At 42.8% G+C, this 26,526-nt stretch overlaps 1 protein-coding gene across 3 annotated transcripts in view; it reads right to left on the bottom strand.

The window, feature by feature from the left end:
• The window catches only part of LOC118232407 (contactin-1a-like), a 64,891-nt gene that overhangs the window by 36,415 nt on the left and 1,950 nt on the right, over positions 1-26,526 (bottom strand). Inside the window, exon 1 of one of the 3 annotated variants that reach the window (XM_035427385.1) lies at positions 9,227-9,379. The exons of 1 other annotated variant lie outside the window; for it this stretch is intronic. The gene's annotated coding sequence lies outside the window, so the exon portion shown is untranslated. Of the gene's footprint in view, positions 1-8,942; positions 8,990-9,226; positions 9,380-26,526 lie in introns of those variants that run through there. One more of the 3 variants, XM_035427386.1, reaches the window with a different exon arrangement.

A 26,526-nucleotide genomic window follows, 5' to 3' on the forward strand; every position in this document is an offset into this window, starting at 1 on the left:
ACACGCTACAGTGTACAGCAATATAATAACAATAAGATTACACCAATTTATGCCATCAAAAGCTTTCTCACAGCAAATTGCCTGATCAAACTGAAATTAGTCACAGATGAAAGCAATGTGTTTACATACAGTATGATTCGTTTTTTTGTTAAGTTTTTAAAGTCAACACAGAAATCTGTTAGTGTAAAATTCCGAATCTAAAAATAGCTTGCAGAAACTAGGCAGAAAATGAAATATTCAGTGTTATTGTCGTCTGATTAGCCATGCATGAATCCATCTGACGTGGGAGACCCAATAAACCGGATCGTTTGGTGGCATCTGAATGAACTCCAATTCAGGCACTGGTCATAGCAAAGGATTTCCAGAAAAACAATTTCAAAAGATAAACGGCTTAAATTTTCTGGTCTTGGTTATATGGATAATGATATTCTCCAGTTTGTTACCCTCTAAATGGCAGGTCAAATTATTATTATAAATCACTGTAGGATCACATGATCATAAATCATTGACTAATTATATGATTACAAAGGGGAGAGTGGGGTTTCATGATGTTTTCATAATATAATACAATTTTTTCCAGGCTTCATATAACATGACTGTTTCTCATAATGCAATAGGGGAGGACCCTTTCCTCTTTGACCCAGAATGTGAGCACTAGCATGGAGAGAGAAGACAGATGCAGACAGGGACATGACTCAAAGCCAGAGATCAGCAGTCAGTCCAAACCTCATAAACTATTAGCCATTGCCCCCTGTTTATCTCAACACTCTCCCGAGGCTCCCCAGAGAGCCAAAAAACAGGGCCATTCGGGAATCCGCTGTGACCGTGGGTGGAGGTGGGGGGGGGGAGGCATTATGGCACCAAATAGCGTCAAGGGAGAAAAGAAGATTTATTGGTGAAACCCTGCCACCCTTCCCCCCACCCCCCTATCCCTTCAGCCGTCGCCCTGGCCGAACAGATAAGCAGACTGACAGGACGCGAGCAGGGGTTTTTTTTATTAGCGCCTTCGTGCCGAGACGTCGGCGAGTCGGGGAATGGCCGGCCATTATCGAATCGGCGACCGCGAAACCGGGCAAATGGCCCGACTCCGTAAATGCCAAGGATGGGGGGCCTGGGCTGTGGCAGCCAGGGGCTGAAGTGCCTCACGTGCCTTTCGGATTGGACGCGGATGGAATCGGTAAACAATCACATCACGGCAGTTAAAACGAGGGGGAGAAACAGCCCCCCCCCCTCCCCCCCCCCCCCAAAGGTATTGCATCATAAACTGAGATGCATGTAATTGAGTCTGAAGCTGAGCAGCCTGTCTCAAAGCTCCCCTTTGTATTGTGTGACGTCTCTGTTTTCATTTACTGTGAGTCCTACGTTTTGTCCCTCTCCTGGGTTACAGTACAAATTCTGTCACGATTAGGGGTCAGAAAAAGCACTATACTGGTCAATTTGTATACATCTCTGCAGTGCATCAGGGATTTGGAAATAAAAAGCTCTCTGTGGAAATAATATATTTGAAATTTAAAATAGCTCCAGGTTGGTACATTTTATTTATCATCTGGCTTAGCTGAAGTGCCTCGATTTCATAAGGAGTAGAAAAATAGAAAACTATTTTCATTTATCATCTGGTTTGACTTAAGTGCCTTGACACTTTAAGAACTAGGAAAAAAAAGAAAACAGTTTGCAGAAACACGATAAAAAACGTTCGTTTTTTTTTAATTTCCTGTAAGTCAATGAATAATTTCCCAGCAGGCCTGTAATGAAGTCCATTCTGAAATGAAAAAAAAACAGAATTTTGACTAATTCAGGTCTGTCCGAGGTGAGAGACACCACGATACCGCAGCGATGAAACACAACAAAAGAGGCTAACGTTGCACAGAGACTGGCGTGTGCCTGCCGAACTGTCCCGAAGAAATCTGCTCCATCTTCATAACTGCACAGCACGCAAGAAACAGCACAGTAGACCACCCTGCTAGGAGCTGAACAATCACTGCAATGTAGAGAGCATACTGAAGATATGATATAACCGATAATGAATATATTGCATCACCATCGAGGAGAAATACTGGAGAGTTTTTGGCCCAGTAATTTCTACTGATTAGCAGTCCATTAAGATGCTGTGTCCCAGCGGGTAGTATTTCACTTCACCGGACAGAGGATGTGTAGGAATTGAGATAATGCTGCTGTTGATACCTCCCAGGCCTAACTGGCCTACACCGTCGACTTTGCTCCTCGTTGTGCAACAATTTTTCCATGCACGTTTTTCCTTTTTTCCTGAATCTGCATTGAGCAACCAGCGCAAGCACGTGCTAGCCGGAGGGTGTGGAACTCTGATGTCCTTCTCAGCACACAGTACTGAAACAATAGCACCACTACAAACATTAGTCAATAGATAAATCACTTCATAATAAATATAATAAACTAATATTATTATTTAGACATTTCTCATTAACATTTGTAAATATCACCTAGATTGTTAAGATAAAGGCCTGCACTCAACCAAAATTTTTCCATTACCTTTGACTCTCAAATATATTCAAGAGTAATTTTTTTTTCTTCACAAATAGGATTGGGGGAATTAATTAATTGAGGGACAAAGTTAAGGCCAAAAGTTGATGTAATTCATGCCTTAGAGTCTTGTTCATAATGTAACTGATTCGCTGCATCACTCCCTTGGGGTCCGAGGTGAGATAATCAGCCAATCATGGCAGTCGATTCGAGGCTTAAAGGTCAGATGGGCTACCCTGACCTCTGTCTGACCAGGATATAAATATAGTGCACACTTCTTCCTCTCACACTCCCCATTGCTGAGCTGCAGCTTTTAGATAGCACATGTCAATCACTTAGTGGACAAAGACTGGAAACATACTTGAATTTTACAGTGCTACGTGTAAGCGAAGTGGTTGTGTCCCGAGTGACATTGTTTGCGGGGGCGGGGATCCTTGATTCTGTGTTGGCAGTATACAGTTGTTTATAAAAACTAAACTGGGTTAATTAGTTGGGACAGAAGCCCGTAAACACAACAGCCTTTCCAGGCCAGGGGTTGTGCAATCCTAATCCTAACCCTAATTTTAACCCTAAACCCTATTTGTTGCCCTAGGATTCCTGTGCAATGTTTTTATTAAGATGGATGAAAAACAATGTAAATATGGTCAAGTCAATGAAGTAAACACAACCTTTGTGCATTTGTGTGCGTGTGTGCGCATGTGATTGTGTGTCCGTGTGTATGTCCCTGTGTGTGTTTGCATGTGCGTGTGCTTTACGGCTGTAACAATTTGGTGATTTCATAAAACGGCTGAAAGAGAGATCACAACCCACAGGAATGTTCACGTGCCTTGAATGACCAGCCAGCAGATCTTGCCGGAGGATCTCCAAAAATCGAATTCCAAGGCCATTTCCCCATCTGACCACAGCTTATTCCATTCCTTACGGACCATTTCCATCCTTTAGGCCTGGAGTGAACACTTCCTCTTCTCTATAAATTGATCTTGTCAGCAGATCGTATCTTCTCTTCATTTCCCCGAAAGACTATATTTGCGATCAAACGGGAGAAAATCGACTTTTCACAAGAAACTCAAACCCGCTTCAGAGCTCGGCCCTTCCAAACCACACTATACTAATCCATATTTAGTTAATATATTGTTTATATCTACAATCTGTTGTGTTATACATAGTAATGTCACCGAGAACTGAAAATTCAAAGTAGAAATGAAAGGTATGAAATGTGAGTTTTTCCAGATATATCTACAACTGTCTGGTTCAAGGGTTTGAAATGTCACCCAATGCTGTCACTACTACTATGCAATTATCCAAATGTCACTTATATAGGGTAATCGGTTCTGTTTCAGACCAACTAACTTTTAATCATTGTCAAGTAATAAAAGCTCAATAACAGTACCACAAACTAAGTAACAGTCTCAGCAAGAATACCATAGATGTTCAGTAACAGTACTATAGACTCTCAGTAACAATACCATAACTTCCAAGTAACATTGCCATAGACTTTTCCCAACATTACCATAAACTCTCAGCAACACTGTCGCAGTCTAACAGAGCCAGTATCATGACAGCAATCTCTGACAGAATAGTATCACATTTTTACAGTTTTAATGCCATAGATGCAGTGTGTTACAATACTGAATAGTGACAATACTGTTAGGAACAATAGACCCTTCTCAGATAGCACACTCATCCTAAGAATATTGCTATGTGATCACAAATCTTAAGCTGTAATCCAGCTACAATCTGTCTTGAAGAAGTTATTGTTACATCAAGAGAGCAATGAAAAAAAACATATCATATGTATGTGTCAATAAATTAATATCAGCATGGTTTGCATTTCCCGAGTTTGAGAACAGAAATAGCAGCACAGAAGTAAATGAGCTTCTCCCTTGCGTATATCCCGTATATATCAGTATACAGTCAGGCGGCCTTGCTAAATCCCATAGCCACTCTTCACTGGGCAATTGATGGAAAGGCTGTCCAAGCAAGAGGAAGGAGGGACTCCCCAATCAGAGCATCTATGTGCCACGCTAATTCCCTGCCATTCAAAAGCCATTCTGCAGAGCTGGAAAAGATGGAGTCAGCCCCTCTCAACGATTCAGGGAGGGTTTAATCTTCTAGATCCGCTGAACAGTCACCCGCCTGTCTGGCCCGCTAGACAGACCTTGAGAGACGGCGTCTGAACTGGAGGGCCAACCTTTTTCTGTCAAACCCAGGAGAAAACATGGCAGCTTGAGTGTTCAGGGACATTTTTGCTTTGAAATGATGCTATTTCGGCCTTGCAACGCGCACACAAAGTCATCAGTCATATCACTGTCTCGGAACTCTACAGGCTGCTCCCTCCCTCTCTCCCTCCCTCTCTCTCTTGCTCGCACTCTTTCCCTCTCTCTCTCTCTCTTTCCCACTCTCACTCTCTTTTTCTCTCCCTCTCTCTCCCTCTCTCTCCCTTTCTTTCCCTCTCTCACTCTCTTTCTTCTCCTCCTCTCTCAGAAAGGTCATAAAAAATGGTCACGCTATGAGAAGCTCAAATTGCGCTGAAATTTTCATTACAGAAAATGTATTTTCCTGAAAAATATATAGGAAAGATATAGAGGAAAAATGTACAGCAAATATATAGGGTCTTTCAATTGATACTTATTCCACGCTGAAAAAAGCAACCATTACCTAGATCATAACAATCAACAGCTTGAAGACACATTTACAAAATCAGTTCAGGTTTTGCTGCCAAACTAGCAGAGATTGTGGTTCCTAGTATTTTGCTTAATTTGCAGTAAGACCAGCTAATTTGCATTTTATTTACAGATACTTGAACAGTTTTAAATGTGTGTGTGCATGTGCATGTGTGTGAGAGAGATATGGTGTGTGTGTGTGTGTGTGTGTGTGTGAGAGAGAGAGCCTGTGCGCAGGATGGAGTGAATGAATTCGTAAACACGGTTGAGCTAACCCCTACATGTGTATTTCCACCAGTGCTGTTAATGTCGCCATTTCTGACATGAAAGGTTAAGCAGGTTCTGACAAAATGACAGATAGTGCAATCATGTGGAAAAAGAACCACTGGTTCTGTGCCTCCCCCTGTCCAGAAATGAGATAAGGTGGAGGGCGAAGAGGACTTACACCTGATTGGATTTATTGGATTTTATGGAGTCTAATCACCCACAATTCTCTAGCCTGCACACAGCCAAGTTGTATCTCAGAGCTGGATTCCAAGTTCTTACTGAAGCAATTTATCTCCACCCACTGCCACTGTGTGCGGGGGAAATAGATTTTAATTGATCCACACTAATATCACACAGCCTTACAGCGTGTCAGACCAAAATTAAATGAAAAACATAGCCCTAATCTGTTCTACGATAAATCACAGGAGTACTATAAATGAAGACAAAATAATAATGACTATCACTTCTAAAAATGTTAACTACTCTTGAATTTAAATTAAATAAAAAATAACACATCAAATTAAACCGGAAAGATCATTTCAGCATTACCCCTAGGAGGGTAAACAAAGTTTAAAGGCCAATATTAAATTAACATCATAGAAAATATTTAACCCATAATTTGCTACAAATGCCCTTTTCAAAAGTCCAGGCCTTCATTAAGTTTCTAATCTTCACTTGGTGGTAAAGTTTAATCACAGTAACTGACCAAGGTTGGCCAATTCTGCATAGTCCTAACATACGCTAAATTCTAGCATTACGAAACACCCAGTGCACACTAAATTACACATTGTGAAGTAGGTCGGGTTCAGTGGTTAGCGTTTGAAGCTCCTTGTTTAAATGTCGGAATCATCAACCAGCTAATGCATAATTGAGGTAATAACGGCACAAGAGTGGACACTAAGACCTTCGGTTGCCATCATCTGAGGCTACTTTAAAGGCTATATCATCACTAATGGCATAATGCCCTCTAAACCTTTCATGCAAGGGCGACCGCTAGCCAAGAACGCTGCTTCCTCCAGTCCTGATGCTCAGTGCTGATGGATTCCAGTAGTTCATTAGCATCCGAATGCTAATACTTCGAGCGAGGGTGAGCGCAAGGGGAACCAGTCCATTTAACATCTGTGCCACCCTGCCTTTTAACATGAACTGAATAATGTATTTCAGTGAAGGTTGGAATTTTTCACACAATGCTGTTTTTTTTTTTTTAATCACGAAATCACACAGACTGCTACAGCAGTGAATCTAACATGACGAGTAGGGAAAAATGTAACAGTGCGAAATTCTGACTCACTTTCTGCTACTCAAATTTTATAAGAAACCACCATAGCAGTTACACAGAGCAACTACCCGCGCGCCCCCCCCAGGACCACCCCCCCCCCCCCCCACCGGACCATTTCCGGAACACTTCCCAGAACATCCAGACTCAGCAGTCTGTTGAGACAGTAACACAGAAAAGAACTATATATTTTATTTATTTATTTTTAAGGATTTGTGAGGGAAATTTTAAAACTCTTACACTATTAACCTGCACATCCTGTTATTCCTACAGCCACCCTGCCTTACAGATTTCCAGCACCCCCGACCCTCCCCATCTCCACATTTGTTCAGTTCTTTCTGTTTAATTTGTCTTCTCTCCGTTTGATTTTTATGTCCAATTTTTTTGGGGGGGAAGCAGGGGCAGGGATGAGTCAATAAGCATGTCCTATGTCCAGATGTGTGGCCTGGGCAATGGATCAGATGTTCCAAAATACAATGAGTCTAAGGACCACAGTTCTCTCATTTGTCAGAAGAACTAAGAGAATTCTGCTACATTGGGGAGGGGACTGGGGGAGGCTGACAAAGGCCCCCCTGGGGGGGACGTGCCAAAATCAACAGAAGAGCGCCTCCGTCTACAGGCCTTGCACACGCCCGATTTGAGCAAGTCCCAATACGCCATCATCTGTCAGCCAGCAAGAGCACAAATACATCTTCTGTAAACAATCCAAATTACATAACACAAACAAAACAGCCCTTTAAATAGACAAGGACATAGCCAAATAAAATGCATGGGAGTGACTCCAGATATCAAATCCAACAGATTCCATAAATTTATGCTGAGTCAAACATCGGTTTCAAAATCAAAACAATGCGAGACATCTGCCGCAAAAGCTATTTAATACCATCTTAAATAAAAATAAAGCTGCATTTTTTACTGGCTGCTAATCGAAAGCGAGTGGGTCAGTCATAAAATATTAAGACTGAGTAATCGTACCGTAAATACAGATGTCTCTCACTTTTTTTAACTGTTATTTTGCCCCCCCGTGAGCAAGAGAAACATCACAAACAAGTTTGTTTATGATGTCAGAAGACGCGCGTCACGTTCGCTGGCAGATAATCAAATAAACGCGCTTCACTCAAGCGTAGAGAACGATGGAGAGAAAGATGCTGCATCAAATCACTGTCTGCAGCTATGAGGAGGAGAAAAATATTTTTCTCATCTTGTAAATTAATCCAATATGACATCTTCCATTCAGTAAGCACATTTTATATGCATATGGTATTAATGGATGGAATCTGTGCAGGCACCAAGATGAGAATTATAATTTGTACAGGAGCCAATGGATGACTGTTCTGATGAAATAAACTATTTATTCCCTTAAATAAGATATACACAGTGATGTAATATAGTTCACATGTGCAATCAACACATATTTCATGCTTACATTTTATGAAGCCCCTCTTTCTCCTTAATTATGCATCTTCCGTTACATACAAGATACAAGAGCCTGTTTAGAAGACAGGATATGCACGCACACACACACACCCACACACACATTAAAAACACACACACATAGCCTGGCCATCTCTCAGTTCAACATCTCCACATCACCCTCAGTCACGGCACACACACCAACATCACGGCACACACGCTAGTTTTATAGCACCCACGCAAACATCACAGCACACGCACTGACGTTACGGCATACACAAACATAACAGCGCACATGCTAACGTTACAGCACATGCCCTAACATCACGCCATACACGCTAACCTTATGGTACCCACACTGACATCATGGCACACATGCTAACGTTACAGCACACATGCTAACATCACGGCACACATGCTAACATTGCGGCACACATGCTAACATCGTGGCACACATGCTAACATTACGGCACACATGCTAACATTGCAGCACACACGCTAACATTGCGGCACACACGCTAACATTGCGGCACACACGCTAACATTGCGGCACACACGCTAACATTGCGGCACACATGCTAACGTTATGGCACACACGCTAACATCAGGGCACGCACGCTAACATCACAGCACACCCGCTAAAGGCTTGGATTCCACGCCATATGGGACCAGCCATGCTGGGCATACCGCCAACCCGCCAGACGCCTCTGAAAGGTCCAGAACGGTCAAGGCGCCTCGTTACCCTGCCCCACGCCCTCCTCCCGCGGTACCCCAGCCTGTACCTCCGTACTGCTGCAGACATTCGGCGGGGAGCTCTCCAGCCTTACCCAATGAGCAGCCAGCAGCCGTCTGACTCCAGACGCACAGTAAACATCTCAGGCTCCATCAGCCCTGCTGAACCCCCACCCCCTAAAAAACCCTCCCACCGCCGCCGACAAATCAAAACCACTCAAGCTGTGACCTCCGTTCTGACAGCCCGCCTGCCAAACGAGCGGGAAACGCGGCGTAGTCTTGGGGGAGCTGTCGCCGCCCACGGCCGATCGCCACGGCGATTTTTCGGCCAAAGAGCCTGAGGGGGTTTTCCGCTTTGGACTGACTGACCAAACCTCACCTCAACGTCGTTACGGCACGTGCTCCCCGCTGCGGTCTACAGACCATAACCGGACCATGTCCCAGAGGCTCTCTCTCTGTCTCCCAAAAACTCCTCTCCCAGAAACCGCTCGTTCTCTCCCTCTCCTAACAGTCCTCTCCCAGAAACCGCTCTCACTCTCTCTCTCTCTCTCTTTCCTAACGGTCCAGAAAATGCTGGCAGGCGCCGGGACCGGCTCTACATGCATAATTAATACGGCAGAGCCGTGCGTTTCCTGTGCCGACGGCCCTATTACCGGAGCCATCAGCCTGGAGATGACGGCCCACTCAGGGGGTCCAGCTGTAGACCTGGCCCAGGTTAAAGAGCCCCTACAAAGCTGTGTGTGTGTGTTTATTGTTTATGTCTGCGTAAGTGAACATGACAATGCACGCGTGAATTTGTATGTGGATATTTGTGCACGTATGTGTGTGAGCACATGCATATCCTTGTCTGCTTGTACGTGCATGCATGTGTGAAGTGTACATGTGTTCATCTCTACATGTGTTTACATGTTTGTGTGTGTGTGCACACGTGTGTGCATGCGTGTGTTTGTGTGTGTGTGTGTGTGTGTGTGTGAGTGAGTTACCGTAGTCAGTCCTGAATTGCGAATCTTGGCTCGTTCAGCCATGTTGTGTTGTCTCTACTGCAGCTCGCGATGCAGCCTGTTCTTGACCGGCACACACAGATGTAGGTCACAGTGTGTATTAAGCTGACTGAGGCGTGCTGGGCACAGAAACACAATTATGTTTAACCTCTAAGAGCACTGTACTGTAAAACTGACACAATTATATCAAAACTACATTACAAGGCTCAGTTAATCTGTAAAACTAACAACTTCTGCAAAACCACGGCTTTAATTAACAAGTATAAAATGTAAAAAAAGGAAAAGTGAATCAAAGAAAATGTAGGCATTATTAATAACAATAATAATAATAATAACTATAATAATAATAATAATTACAACAACAACAATACTACTACTACTACTACTATTATTATAATTATTATAATTATAATAATAATAATAATTATTATTATTATTATTATTATTGATGTGAACTGATATTTGGGTTGGGGCATCTCAACTGTATAAGGTCCATTTTCTCCATTGCAGCCATTATATTTCCCCATAATATTTTGCCGTAATTCTCTTGGACATCTACCACATGCATTATATGGAAGATTTATTATTTTTAATGAAGCTGGAAAACAGTCCTGTCCACTACTGCGGGGAGAAATGCTCCAGGTCAGTTATGTTATGTTATATTATATTATGAGCATTAAAATAACCCCAAGGGTAATTACGCTTTCCAGTTTTTTTTTCAGTTAGTGAATGCATGGATTTGCGTCTGTATATAGTAGGGCTATACAGTACTAAGGTAAACAGGCATGCCAGCACAGGTTTTTAAGAACAGGTGCTCTTCAATAGCCTTAGTGATTAAATACATTCAAACACAATGGTGGACTTAAACAAAACAGCTGGCTGAATGCTCTGGTTTATGTCCATTAAAGGTGAGAGTACACCATCATTTTGCTATCATAAAAAACCAAGCCTTTACGTGTATATTACATTACATTACAGGCATTTAGCAGACGCTCTTATCCAGAGCGACTTACACAACTTTTACATAGCATTTTATATTGTATCCATTTATACAGCTGGATATATACTGAAGCAATTCCGGTTAAGTACCTTGCTCAAGGGTACAACGGCAGTGTCCTTACCCGGGAATCGAACCTGCGACCTTTCGGTTACAAGCCCAGTTCCTTACCCACTGTGCTACACTCCGTATATAATATACATAATGGACTTGATTCACTAAGACCTTCAGCACAACCCAATAGCATGACCAATAATTGGTCATGGTATTTGCTTTGCACAAATCATTGGTTGGTTTATCTGTATTGTTTGTGCTAAACGTTTTTGCACATGCTAAAGGTCTTAGTAAATCAGGCCCTATATGTGACTCAGACTGACTGAAACCAAATCTTAAAATTCTGAACCAAGCCAATAATAGAAGAGTTTGAGAAAAGGCAGAGGTAGTTTCAAAATCAAATCTGGTAGTAATTACATGAATAATAATAACAATTATCCTGCTGCACACATACCGATCATAATAGAGCCAGAATAAGCAATAACAACAACAACAAAAAAACTGTTACTGGAAAACTTGATGATCTTTAATGGAAAGGAGCAAGCAAAGGCCATTATGCTTTACCATACATCACTGCAGACAACTGGGGTAAAAAGCAAATCAGAGCTTCTGTCTGCCAGGGCTTTCAGTCCACTGCAGGCCAATCACAACACGTACAGTAAGAGCATGTCTGGCAAGAGCCGGCCTTAAAGCAGTCTAATGACCAAACTAAGAGCGTTGAGTGGCTATAGGGGAACGATATTACTTTACAAGGGCTTCCTGTTATGCTATTTTCCACACAAAGTACTTTTAAGGGGAGTACTAGAGAATAACTTGGCAGCCCTTCAAACAAAAACAACAGAAATGCAAAAAGAGAAATTCTGATAGAATTTAAAAAGCTGCAGCTAACGGTGACGTGCTCAGACCCAAATGGTGGCGGACGTCTCCAGACAAACAGGAAGTGCCAGCACTGAGGCGCACTATCGAAGCGACCGGGGTGTGGGGGGCGGGGCCCGAAAATGACCGGCCTCGTCCCGAGGACTGGACGATTACCATTGTCACGGGCGGACAAGGCCGGCCCTTATCTCCGCACATGCTCCGCGGCCCGGCCTTTTGTCCCGCGCGTTTGCGCGCGGACCCGAGAGCGGCGAGAGCGCAATCGAGCCATGAATGCCTTTTCAGTGGCCTGTGAAGTGGGCCCTTTTTTTACAGCACATGGGAAGGAGAGATACAAACGAGGGAGGGGGAGGGTAATGTAAGATAAGCACTGAGACGGACACGGACATTGCTGAGGAGAGGGCGGCACAATGGTACTCTGTGCTACCCCTGGCACGGCTCTCTTAAAACAAGACGCCGTTTTTCCACTACGGGGGACAGAGGCCGGCTTTGTGATTCGCTGACGCCCGGCGGGGTCCCCTCGTCTTCGAACACTCAGTGACTTCAGAAATTACTACGACTGAACATATCGATGTCCCAGAAAAGAAAAAAAAGAACTGGATCCATTATCCAAAAGTATTTGACCTGTTCCCCATCAAGCCTGGATCAAATACATTTTTGAAATATTTTAGTTTTTTCATATGCTGGTGAACCAAACATGCTGTTCCCTCAGAATGTTACATAAGAAGCATGTTAATGACCAGATGTGCAATCATACAAAATAATATTCTGTGAAAATCGGTGCTTATGTTTCAATTCGCCTAATTAAAAACTTGCAGGACATTTTAGTGATGTCTAAAGGGTTAAGTGTTTCGAATATTTATTTCACAGAGGCTGATTCCTGTTGCTTTGGTTCTTCCAGTGGCGACAGGGTATGTACAGTACTGAAAGCTTTCTACGGTAAATAGGCTAGCTGGAGATTAGAGGTTAATGGATTGGGGTTCTAACCTTAAGCTCACTGTCACTGATGTTAAGTCCTTCAAGTTATTACCCTTCATCCAATAAACACACAATTAACCTCTTGGATTTAGACATGTTAATGCATTCACCGTTAACAGGTAAACAACAGCGAAATCTGAAGCAACTTCCTTCGCTAAATAAAAAAAAAAAAACTGTTCACTCAAATTGTAAAGTTCAAACAGTAAATAACAATTTCATTAGATTTTACTGCGATGTGAATTACAATTTCATTATTTGTGTTGCATATTTAATATCTTACTCTACTAAATCTTGGTCCTATATTATTGAATACGCCAAACCGAGCAGCCGCCAATTTATCCTTTTCAGATGGCGGTATCATTTGGCTTCCACTTCTCAATAAAAAACAAACAGTGGCACGGACATAAACACATTAACTTCAAGAGCGATAATTAAGGATTGAAAGCGGTAATAGCATTGAAACACCGAATAGCCTCTCTGGGGCCATCTAGAATTACACCGTTGGTTACGCAATGTCTACAGGGGCCAAGCTGTGGTTGCACCTAGGGACGCTCTGATTGGCTGAGAGATGCTAGCCGTTAAGTGTAGGAGAGTAAGAACAATGGGAGAAGTGATCTTTGTTTTCGTCCCGTTAAAGAGACACTGCGCTAATGCTATCTTGCTGACTGGATGGTAATGCTATAGGCTAAGTGACACACTGTGACATCACTGACAGGGTTCATTATTGATTTACCTTGAGTTGTCAAAATGGACGAAATCTGCTCCTGATGTCAGAAACAGGGTTTGTGTTCTGTCTGATAGGACTGCTGTCATACAGGACTGTTGTTTTTTATATCTGTCTACTTGAGTTTGCTTTTTGAATGTTTTTCAAATGAGAATTTAAAAACCGAATAAACTGCCATCTTAGTTAATGCATTTTTTTTATTTTTATGAGTGTGTTCTGTTTTTGCTTACTTCTCTTCTAAAACAAATAATAACAAAATATAAATGGAGAGGAAATAAGATTAACATGTAACAAACGTTTTTTTTTTTTTTTTAATTAAACGTAAATAATCGTTGCAGCAGCAGAATGAATGATATGCACTGAAAGATGACTGAACTGGATTAGGCAGTGTGGTGTCTCCGTGGGGTCTCTCTAACAGATTCACCCTGTTTTGCTCGGGCCTGTGCAGATGGTCAGGCATCAAGCTCTGCTGCTACTCCCCTGTGTCCCGGAGGAGAGGAAACTGATGGAGAGGCTCCGGTTCTGCCTGCCATGCCAGCCATTCGGGGGGGGGGGGGGGTGCCAGCCATGTGGACCAAAGCCACTGGAGTGTTGAGGATGATTCAATTTGGAGCAGCTCTAGTGACCATTAACACACGCTCAGGTCTCGACGCTCAGGGTTTCGATTTCACGGCGTTCCGCATTGAGGCTGCTCTGTCGCACTCCAGCCACTGCAAGAGCTGACTGCATTTTTAAAATAATAAAATATGATGAATTACTTCATTTACTTCTTTCTTCAGCATTTCCTTCTACTTCTTCTTCTTATTAGTATTATAATTATTATTATTACTTTTATTTTTATTATACATTTTTCTATTATCAACGATGCATGATATCATGGATCATGGATCTTAAACACAGTTACACATCTATTATTGCGACCTGTTTTCATCCAATCCACATTCAGGCTTTATTTTGCTTTTAGTCAGTGAAGTTAGGAAATTAGGAAATTACATTCCCTTCGATGAGTGTGACTATTATTTTAACCTTTATTGTACCGGGATGTCACATTCAGATATAAAACTTATTTTGTGACTGAAACCCAGCCAATATAGGGCAGGAACACCAAAGCAGGTGAAGCATAAATAATATACACAGCAAAAGTAAACTTCTAATTATGTACAAAAGAAAGTAAGAGCGCTGTTCCAACAAACAAGCTGGAGATTTCATAATGTGGTTCAGACATGCATTATCGGAGACACACCTTCAATAGAACTTTGTGACAATGGCAAACTATGCATGAAGACATTCTGGTACTTTGACTGAGTTTTGTACAATAAACATGATTTCAAAAGCTGAAAACAGTTGAAGGCTGTTCAAAGCCAAAAGGCTTAAAACGGGCAAAAGTTCAAAACTGAAAATAAATAATAAGCCTTTTCATAATGCCTGCGAGATTGAGAGGTTTCCATTTCCAGATCATGATACAGAATACACTACATTTTATTCATGTCAAAGCAAACTTTCCTGTGGAGGCATTCATTTCTCTTTGGGTGGAAAAGAGAGGAGGTGATGTTTTTCCCCCCAGTAACAGCAGTCCTTTCAATACGACATGACAAAAGCTGCTTCCGGTGGCTGGAATATTTCCACGATTCATATCCAGTCAGGCAAATAATAATCAAAAGGTCAACGGTCAAACACAACAGCTCAGTGAGAATATGAGTCCAGCTTTCTTATTTCCGCACAAGGATAAGCAAGCATAAAAGGTCTTGTGGACAGATGAGACTAAGATTTGCTTGTACCAGAGAGATGGCAAGAGCAAAATGTGGAGGCCAAAAGAAACGCCCCAAGATCCAAAGCTCATCTGTGAAACACGGTGGTGGGAGTGTTATGATTTGGGCATTTATAGCTCCCACAGGTACTTTCTCATTTCTCCTCACTGATGAGGTAACTGCTGATTGCAGCAGCAGACTGAGTTATGAAGTGTACAGAAGCATTTTATCTGCTAGAATTCGACCAAATGCCTCCCAACTCATTTGACAGTCCTTCATCCAACAGCAGTGATCTCATACATACTGATAAAGCAACAAAGCAGCTTTTCAAAGCCAAAAACTGGAAGATTCTTAAAAGGTTAAGTCATTCACCTGAACTGAATCCAATTGAACATGAGTCTCTTATGCTGAAGAGAAAACGCAAGACAGCTAGCCACCAAAACAAGCAGGGGCTGAAAATGGCTGCGGCACAGGCCTGGCAGAGAACATACCCAGCACCTGGTGATGTGTATGGGTCACAGCCTTCAAGCACTCATTGCATGCAAAGGATATGCTACAAAGCACTAAGCATGACTACTTTCATTTACGTAATATTAATATGTCCCAAACACTATGGTTTTGGGAACTGGTTATGTATAAAAAGTGCTGTCACTTCTACATGGTGAAACCAAAGTGCATGAACGATCCATATGATGCATCCAACTTTCCATACTAAAATATTTGTTTTCTGGTGTTTGTTAAAGGGCGGCTCTCTTGGCTCTGACAGTATTTCTTTCTGTACTGTACGCACACACAGCAGAAGCTGTGGGGGTGATGAGGAGAATCTCCCTTTGGATTTTAAAACGGGTCTCCGGACACAGATAAATCCAGGCAGCACGCTGAGGCATACAAAGTGGAGAAGAACAGACGCTCTTTGTAATGTGGAGAGCAGGGTGCGCTCTGGACAGAGTGGTGTCTCAACATTTATATTTAATGCCTCTCCTGCCGGGGTGAAGAGTCTATTACAAGTGCCGCACAGACGCACAGACGCGCGCGCGCACACACACACACACACGCACACACACACACTCGCTCTATGGACATTCTGACTCTGTGTGAGTGTGTGTGCGCGTGTGTATACAGTATGTGTGTCCATGCATCTGTGTGTGTGAATGTATGACTGATTGCATGCGCGTGTACGTGTGTGTGTTTTGTATGTGGCAGCATATTTAAAAGGTGAGTGCTGAAGCCAGAGAGAAACTTCATCACTTTAAAACTAAATAATTTGAGACAGTATTGCTTATGTTAAATAAGATATGATTATACAGAGCACTCTCCATCTTTTATTTGTGCGAGGTCATCATCAGCATCACTGTCATCATCATCGTCAACATCATCACCATCATATTATTTATCGTCACCATCATCATCATCATTAGTATTGTTGTAAACATAATTTTGCCTAGTCTCTACCTGGGGTTAATTCTCAAGAGTTCTTTAAACAGGAGTGATGATATCTTTGTGGACTTGGCAGCTACCCTTTATATATAGACTGACACACATAAGAAATCAAGACTTTTAATTGAAAAAAGCCTGCATGCTATTTAATTAAAAGCTGCTTGTAGGCTTGTTACTATGTTGCCTGGCACGGTTTCCATTCTGGCTCTACTTGCCACTCTAGTTACTGTGTAGCCAGTCATGCCCTCCAGCTCTACTGCCCATCCGGTTACCGCACAGCCTGTCATGGCTTCCATTATGGCTCTACTAGCCCCTGACAGGCTTCTTTTCTTTTTTTTTTTTCTTTTTTTTTTTTTAACTGTAAGGCCTCCGCAAATTATTCCTGCCTCACTAGAGGTGTGAACCGGAGATAAGACACACCATGCTGAGGGGAGCTCATTGATTTCACAAAAAAACACCTCAGAAATGATAATACGAGGGAAATATTCACAACCACACGTTCTCGCATTTCATTGACATGCTCGTTAAGGTTGTTTTTCATTTTATTCAACCAAAAAAAAAACTGATATCTGGAAGATTTGATCCAAGTTAAGATGAAAGCGAGCTGCCAGGAAGAGGAAAGTAATCCCAGCTCAGTTCTGCTTTGATTGAAACAACCCTTCCAGCTGATTTTCTTTGTTAATTAGGGAAGCACCATTACCTCAGCAGGTCCCTCTGATATCTCTATTTCAGGGGTATCCAATCTTATCTGAAAAGGCCTGGTGTGGCTTCAGGTTTTTGTTTTAGCTCAGCACTACGACACCTGTTGACCCAATTAGCTCATTATGGTCTCCAATCAAGACCTTGATACGTGTCTTAGTATTGTCTGAAGGCAAGCAAGAGAAAGACCATTAACTGTCAACCCTGAAATGTCCTGTTCATTTTCAATGCTGTAATTAAATTATTTACTTTCAATTGTGCTGCCTCTTGACCAGGTCTCAGTGAGAATTGCTTGTTAAAAATAAGGGTAAAATAAATTTAAAAAAAAAAAAATGCTTCTTCACTGACTACCTGACGCATTATTATGTAAGAGAAACAGTTATGTAAGCACTCCAGAAGGTGGTGATCTAATTTGCAGCCAGTGTGTGCCACTTCACCTTCGCCGAGCCGAAAAATGCAGAGAACGTAATTTGCATGATTAGTGCACGAGTGGGATGAGTTCACAGAAATCAAAGAAAACCTTTCATGTGCAAAAACACCAAGCTTTTCAGGACACAGTTTTCAATTTTCCTCTGACAAAATGACAAAAAACAAAAGGAAGGGAAAAAAATATTTATGTATGTATATATATATATATATATATATATATATATATATTCTGTTCCATCTACTAGAGTACTTGGTATTCTAACCTGTGTTGATGCCCTGAGGCAGAGACTAAATGGACACCCTGTTTACGGGAACGATCGTCGAACGTTGCTTTCCAACACTCGCTTGCCTCCTTTTATCCACCTCCACTCTGTATGCGGGGAGAGGGGGAGTTCCAGCCTTTCAGCTGACCGCATAATAAAAACAGCAACTCTGCAACGCGAAACGAGAAGCCAACCTGGACGTCGGGCACGCCGTGTCGAATGCAAATGGGCCGGGCCTCAATGAGCTGGACAAAGCGGGGTGTCCCATCAGGGCTTGAGGAACAGCGACGGGTCAGAAAACAGCCCAAAGCCCCGCCCACGACGCCCTCCCCATCTTGACAGCCCGAGACTGAGGATTGCTTTTATTTGGAAACATGGCGGGCGCAAAATAATGACAAAGGTTTTTTTTTTTTTTTTCCTCCACTTTTCATTCATGATGCATCGTTCCGAGCGTACTTAATTCAAGACAGCGACCCTGTTAAAAGTCCCAGGGGTTCTGTTTCTGAAATGACACACGCCAATAGTCTCAAGACCGATAACCAGTGCTATTCAGAATGACAGTGATCCTGCTGGCATTGGCGAGATGCAAAACTCTAAGGAAAGAGTAGGCTGGATTGAGTAATAATATAATAATATGTCTGTAGGTTTTTTTATTTTTTTATTTGCTAAAGAATTAGGAAAATAGAACTCTTTAAATATCAGATAGAGATGTCAACGTGAACTGCACGTAACTGATAAATATTTTACAGACTTATAATAATCGTCTACTCCCAGTTAAATATTATATTTTCTGCAACAGTACTCCATATCTAGGGATAAAGGCCATTTATTACCATTAAGTGTTAAGTGGCAATTTTGGTCACACCTCCCCTAAAAATAAGGTGATGCTAGCATGTTTTAATTGACTGACCAATCATTGCATTCTGCCTAGAAGAGCAGTCTTTTAATTGGTCCATACAAGTCAGCGATTGAAAGCTCACTGCGGCTAACCCCATTATGAGTGAAACCTCACTCGGCCATCAGTCATCATCACCCATCATTGTAGGTGCCAACGTAGCGATTAATAATGCCTGATGCACAGGGCTGAAAGCTTTAATGAAAGTTCTGAACCAGGACCCACTGAATCAGGGATATAATGTAGCATCATCTTTATGGACATTTTAAAAGCGTACAGCCTCCTACAAAGCCACAGGGAAAGAGCTAAATCACCATAAAAAAAGACATAAATCACCATACTTATCCACCTGCATACCTGCTCGCACTGGAAAACTTATTGTTATATTATGAAAAGGAGTGAGCAGCAGCATGGATATTAAATTATGTCCTTTCATGGGGAGAAATTGGGCAGACCACTCCTCTGCGTGCTGTATGTGTATGTGATGGGTGTAGGTGTGTGTGTGTGTGTGTGTGTGTGCGTGTGCGTGCGTGTGCATGTGTCTCTGTTTGCCCACTGTTTGCCAGTTCTCTGTCATGTAATAGGATTTCTGCATTTAAAAGCGCTTCACTTATCCGTGTAGCTCCTGGAAGAGGAGATGCTATTGATCCGCAAATCGGTTTTTCTTCTTCTTTTTTTTTTTTTTTACTGCAGAGTGTAAGAGTAAAAGCGGGGGGCAGGTGCTGTAAATGCACTTTTGAGCTTCCGGAGTGCGAAGCTCTTCCCTCCCTTTGATTTTTGCTCTATGGTTCAGGGCTCAATTTGTCCCTGGCTGTCAGCCATTACTTGTTTCTTCCCCCACTTCACCGGGTCCTCCCACAGACCACTAAAGGCCAGAGGCAATCAAAACAATAACATCAGTCTATTTCCTATGTCCAGCAACAGAAATGCAGTGGTCTATGTCTGATATAATCAGTCTCTGTCCGGCCTATGTCCAATAACATCTGCCCGTATCCTAATATAAGTAAAATAGCACCAGCCAATGTCTTAATACAATAATAACACTTTATGTCCAGTCTGTGTACATTAATAACAGTCAGTTGTAATCCATGTACAATAAAAGTAGTCCATGTCCCGCTCCCAAGAAAACAGGGTCATCATATCAATTAGTTATAACATGACAATTACCTGGCAAGATTGAAATGTGCATATTTTAACATGGAAAAGAATAAATCAATGTGTCACACTATAAGTACATGATCTTCCTTGAAGTAAAGGCCACTGGCTGACGGTGGGTCATGGAATGTTCAATATAACTGCTGTCGTCCTTGATCCTTAACCCTGTGTAATACAGTAAAGCACGCACTACATTTGCCCAATTGACAAATTGTATCTTTCACTGATATCACTTACTGTTTGGGGGTGGGGGGTGGGGGGGGGGGGGGGATTATGTTTGCTTGAATTAACTATTCATAGTGGGTACCACACTGGGAAGAGCAAATGCCCCACTTAGTTTGGCAACATGTCTTTTTAACTGGTTCCTGGCTCCATGGCAACGAAACCTAGACAGTGCCCACTGCAGTGGCACTCTGCCAAGGCCCGATTTCTTCTCTCAGATAGGTAACACTACAGTCTGCTGTGTAATGCCCAAGCCGGCCCACATCCACTTAAGCAGTCACTGCAACGACAAACCAACCCACAAGGACCCAAAACAACGTTTAATAAAAAATTAAAATAAAACAGCTTCTCTTACGGACACTCGCGTACTGCCTTAGACTCTGCTCTGCAGATTCAGGAGATGAAGGGGGGCAGTTCTTTGTGTCGCTCGAAATTAAAACGGAGCTTCTTCGGGGACATTTTAATCGCAGAAAAGTATGTCACGCTCTGATACTGGCACAGTGCATGCCCCAATTATAACATTCCAACAGATAAAAAATGTCTTTACTTGAACAGCAAGGGCACTGCAAATCAAGGGATGGATAAATTGTTATAAGACTTCCCCAAAGACCCCCCTGATAATCCATTTCATTGCAGAGTGTAATTCTCAGAATTTTAAGATGTAGGTTATGATATCCATTTCTTTAACTGTGCATACTTCTGAATATCCATTATAAATCATTTAACTGTGCCCCAGATTACATCTAATACCATATGAGAAAGAAATAAAAAGTTAAACCCAAATATGCATTAAACAAGCAATAGAAATCACAGAGAATAGTAGAATCACAAGAATGTTCTGTCTAAATATAGGCTAAATATCTGAAGGATAGAACATATTCTGTCATCTTTGATAATTAACAAGAACAATTACAACTTAAAGAACACTTCAAAGCAGGCATTGGATCAATACTGTTTAGCGTTGCAAAAGCTGTCCGTGTGATTCACCTGATATAATTAGAGTTGGTGCATGGCCCTTTGTACTGTCACATAAAGATTCCATTTTTGGACCAGCTGGAACTGAAACAGACCACGCTCAAAACTTAACAGTACAAACATCCTTAGAATAATTTCATTTTGCCCAGTGATGTATTCAAAATAATACATAAGTTATATATACAAGATCTGGGTACATCAGGACTGGTATCACAGTCAAAAGCAGAGCACGTAAAAAAAAAACCACAGAACCAAGGACATGGCAGTCCTTTGGATTGCAGAATGTGATGGTGTAGCAGTGATACGTAAGCTAATATTCCTAAAAGGAAGAACAGCTCTTTGTACGTCTATTTTTAAATCAGGAGCATATTCCCCAAAGAATCGCTCAGTGCTGTAAAAGGCTAAAAATAACTCCAGGTTCTCAGCTCCGTGATGGTTGTAAAAACCCGTGGGGATTTGTAAAACACAAAGCTTTCATCTCAGTGAATTTCTCTGACAATTTAAGGTTTGGCCTTAAGGTCCGTCCTTCAAAGTCCCCAGCATGCCTGATCAGCAGCAAGGAAAGGGCGGGGCATCTGGTGCCACCCACTCGTCTGCATGGAAGATAAAATGTGGCAAGGTCAGGCTCTCTGTAGGAGGATGAGTTTGAGAAGCACACCAAGCATCAGTGAATCTGTCCTTTATCTCAGAGCATGAAACAGAAAACGCACAACCGCACCCCATAAACTGCACCTTCATCCTGTCAGTCACACGCCCTGTGACGTTTCAATTCCCTATCAGAGTGTAGACCGGTTAATGTAGTAACGAGCATAGCAACAACGTCGACCGGGCGGCTACTCATACTCCGTTCATAAGAATAAACCTGTGCTACCAAAGCATTATAACCTGGCATATGGCACATTTAATTTCACTTCTCATCCACATAATACACAAGTTAATTAACATCTGTCACTCTATGGGCGTGCACCATTAATGAGTTTATGTTGGAATTACGGTTGTAGCCCGCTAGGCTAAATAATACGAACATCTAGTTAACTGCCAATGACAGCTGCAATATGGGCAGGGCCTTGGGGTGGGGTGGGTCCCAATGTCAGATCTTTTCATGGAGCAATAATACCTGGCGGTGCCCCTGGACATAGACACTAGGCCCTTTCTCAGTGTATACGGTTTACCTGCTGATACAGTGCACCACATTTGCTGATGCAGTACACCATGTCACTGCGCTGCTGAGGTCACTCTACTGGCTATCGGTTGCTGGCAGGATCAAGTTCAAAGTCCTGACCCTCGCCTACACTGCAGCCAACAGTACAGCCCCCACCTATTTACTGGACATGATTCAATCCTACACGCCAGCTCGACCATTCCACTCTGCCACAGCAGGGTGACTTGCACCCCCTGCCATCCGGGGGAATGGTTTTCACTCATCCCTACCACGGAGCTTCTCCTCCCTAGCTCCCCAGTGGTGGAACAAACTCCCTGTTCTTCTATGAACCACTCAGTCATTGCTCATTTTCCACCACGGCCTGAAGACCCATCTCTTCAGACTACACCTGGACTATCACCACTCCGCAGGACACTCCCATTCTAGGATCACTCTTATCACTTATATCCTTCCACTTTGTTCCTATAGCACTTTCATGTAACACCTGTACCTCATGTACCACTTTCCTATTGCATGTACCTCCATCCAGCACTTATATTGCACTTGTATCATTACCTTGATTTTGTAGCTTGTTGTCATGCATCCTAGTTTGACTTAACATTACTCTCTGAACTAGCCTATGCTTACTGAGTGAACTGGACTTAATGTGTTCATGGATACGAATAACTGTTACATAATGAGTATCGGACCTGTGTTTTGTAGTTGTTCCAATGACCTTCGGTATGCACTTGTTGTACGTCGCATTGGATAAAAGCGTCTGCCAAATAATTGTAATGTAATGCAACGTAATTTGCAATATAGTGTCTGGCAGTCAGACGGAGGACTAAAGGCAGGGGCACACTGCCAGGTGTGACAGCAGGTTCAGGAAATCAAATATACATTCCCCGCAGTTACCGACGCAGCAGGGCTAATCCCTTCAACAATGAAAATATATTGAAAATACATTCACAAACATCCTGTAATAGAATGAGTAATAGATTTCGATATATAGAGACATTCCAAATATATTTTCCATATATGCCAACATATTGCCGTTTTTCCTTAACAATATATTGTGTAGGTTATACTCAATAAGACCAATGAGGCAATAATTTATATATTTTGCTAAATATCTTAATACATCATTCAGCTTCTTAACACAAGTCACAAATATTCTACATGTCAATTAAGTTTCTTATTTCACAAACAAGAAGGTGCTATGTCTTAGTTTATTAGTAAGTATGGACAAATTCTGAAAATATAATAACAGCCATGCAGTATCATAAAAAAAAACAACTAATCAAGAGTGCCAAAATGTTGGATCTGTAGATACGGAAGAAATATATGTTGGTTTCATAAAAGCTTCTGTGAAGAACTGGAGTGAGAGGCAGAGATGGAGACTCATGTTGAGTGTAGAGGAAAGATAAAAGGACCCCCCTGGGGCTCCGCCCCCTCTACAATATGAATGCTCTTGCGGGGGCGGAGCTTAAATGCACCTACTCACACACAGTGCTGAACAAGTGCAGGCTATACCAGCCTTTCAGGGAAAGGTAGAGTGAATGCGTTCTTCGTCTTCTTCATTTTAACCTATCTACAGCAGAGGGAACTCAGGGCCGACCTTCTGTGTGAGTGCCTACTTCACTCGGGATGGCTAACATGCACATCTCCCTTCATTTTAATTATTGATTACAGGGGTAGTAATTGCGCTGTGGTCAAGGAGATGCCCCCACCAATTTGGGATGGTCACGTGTTTGTGGGCTTAAGAAATGTCTTACTTTGCCCCAAGCAGGATCTGGAACGCCTAATTATGACTCTAGCCCTACTGTGTCTGTATGCGTGTACTTGTGAGAGCACGGTTTGTGATGTTGCGCGGCAAAGGAAAGAACTGACATACGCTGTTTCAGAGCAAACCTTCCCGCTCAAGTGTGGCATTGCATTTGCCATGTTTTTTCACCGGAAAACGAACACTCTCACTAAGGAACAATCTGCTCCCCACCGCTTCCAAAAGGCCAGACCTGCCAATCACCACTGAGTGCCTTTATTATCTAATGCAAATCAGTTATCTTTTTCCGAAGCCGGATGAACTTTTATCACAACAGCCTGCTGAATACTTAGCTCTAAGAGGCTTCTTGTAACAAGGTAATTCAAGAAAAACAAGACATTCAAATGACCTCCGAAATATTGGGCAGCCAGAAGCACCCTTTCAAGCGAAAGAGAATGTATCGCATTGTTTAACTGTGCTACTGAGTGTCATAAAATGAGTTCACTGAAGGCTCTCCTACTTGAATATGCAAAAAATAAATACTACAGCATTACTACCCGGTTCTACCGAACTGATATACAGATGGATTGTGATTCTAAAAACAGAAGCTTTGCCTGATGGCTCAGGGGGTGATACTTCACTTCCCATTACGTTAACTATTCGACATGCCATTCTACCTCATTTCCGTGGGAGACAAATATCTTTACCCAGACATGTCAGCTTCGAGAAGGTATAGTCACGCGTTGTTCTGGTATTTACTCTATAAATATCAGGTACCTGCACAGACAGACACCAGCATATGCTGAATCATAAGCACCCAGCCCCATGACAGCAAAAGTGCCATTTTGGCTGCCATTTATCTTCCTTCTTTTATACACCAGATGCCCTTTCCAATCACAATCTATCTCCCTCCCCAGCCTGAGAGCCCAACAACCCCCCCCCCCCCCCCCCCCCCCCCCCCACTTCCATAATTGCACTATCCCACCCCTCCCTAAACAGTCTGTGCACGGCCATGATGACCCCAAAGTAAGGAAGGAGACTGCTGATCTGTGAAAACACTCTTTTAATACACAGAAGCACCGTGACGAGAACATCTGCACATGCAGACCCCAAGCGTGATGGATACGGTGGTGAAGGCGCTGTGGTTTCCTCGTTAAAAGCCAAATCTTCAAGTGGGCGGGGACATTCCACATATGAGTACCGCTATTCTGCTACTTACGTTTAACGTTCTGCTTCTCATAAGCTCTATGTAAGCTACCCTCCCCGCCCCCAATCCATGATCGCAATTCCCCCCAGTCCACTGTCACAATATAACCCCCCAAGTCCACAATCACAACCCCCTCCTCCCCCTTAAGTCCTTATCCTTCTGTCCACTTAGCAGGGGCTGATCTGACAGGAACGGGCTCCAAGTCTGCTCAGTACATAGACAGAGACAGCAGGAGCCGTAATTCAAATGCACAACACACAGCTGAACGCACCGCAAAAACACTCAGAGGGTAAAATCAACGGTAATTAAGCACATATGGTCCCTGCTGAACCTGTGTAAACACTGTTAAATCAGATTTAACACAGACTACTTTGCTTTGTGAGGTCAATAAGCACATCACACCCCCCCCAGGGGAGGGGGGGGGGGGTTAGTGTGTTTGCGTCGACAGGGCAATTCCGGGAGCTGCCCCATACGGTGGCATTCTGTACAGACACAGCGTCCATCCCGGCGAGCGAGCGCTGAGGGGCGTGTCCAGCAGCGCCCAGCCGGGTTCTGACGCACGATCCGCCTCGTGCGCCACGCCCGTGCCCGAGTTCCGGCCGTGCTGGCGATCGGCACGATCTCAGAAACCAACGACGGGCCGGAGCATCACGCCCGGCAGGAGCCGGGCAAACATTCAATGGCCGTGCCGGAGGCACCAAACCAGGTGGGAGGAGCTGAGACGGGACATTCCCCGGTTTATCAGCCACACTCCTGACATTCTACAGAGCGCTGAGACGGAGCCAAGATGGTGGCCACGTTTGTTTTTAAGACCCGCCTCTGCAAAGAGCTCAAATGGATGACCGGTGATTTACACCGAATGTAGTCAATTATCACTGCGACTCAAACTCAAGCTAGGACTGCTGCAATATGCTTCACTGGTAAAATATTGAGAAAGCCATCTTATTTTAGACTGACCTTATTGTTCACACACTCAGGGACACTTACTCAATCTTTACACCATGATTACAAGGGCGCTCGTTAACTTTGAGCCAGGTTTAGTCATAGCTCTCCCCATTGTATGTGTGCATAGACAACAATCACGCACTGCAAGACTGATAAAAAATGGTATAGTAG

This window comes from Anguilla anguilla, chromosome 7, assembly GCF_013347855.1.
Source record: "Anguilla anguilla isolate fAngAng1 chromosome 7, fAngAng1.pri, whole genome shotgun sequence".
NCBI lineage: Eukaryota > Metazoa > Chordata > Actinopteri > Anguilliformes > Anguillidae > Anguilla > Anguilla anguilla.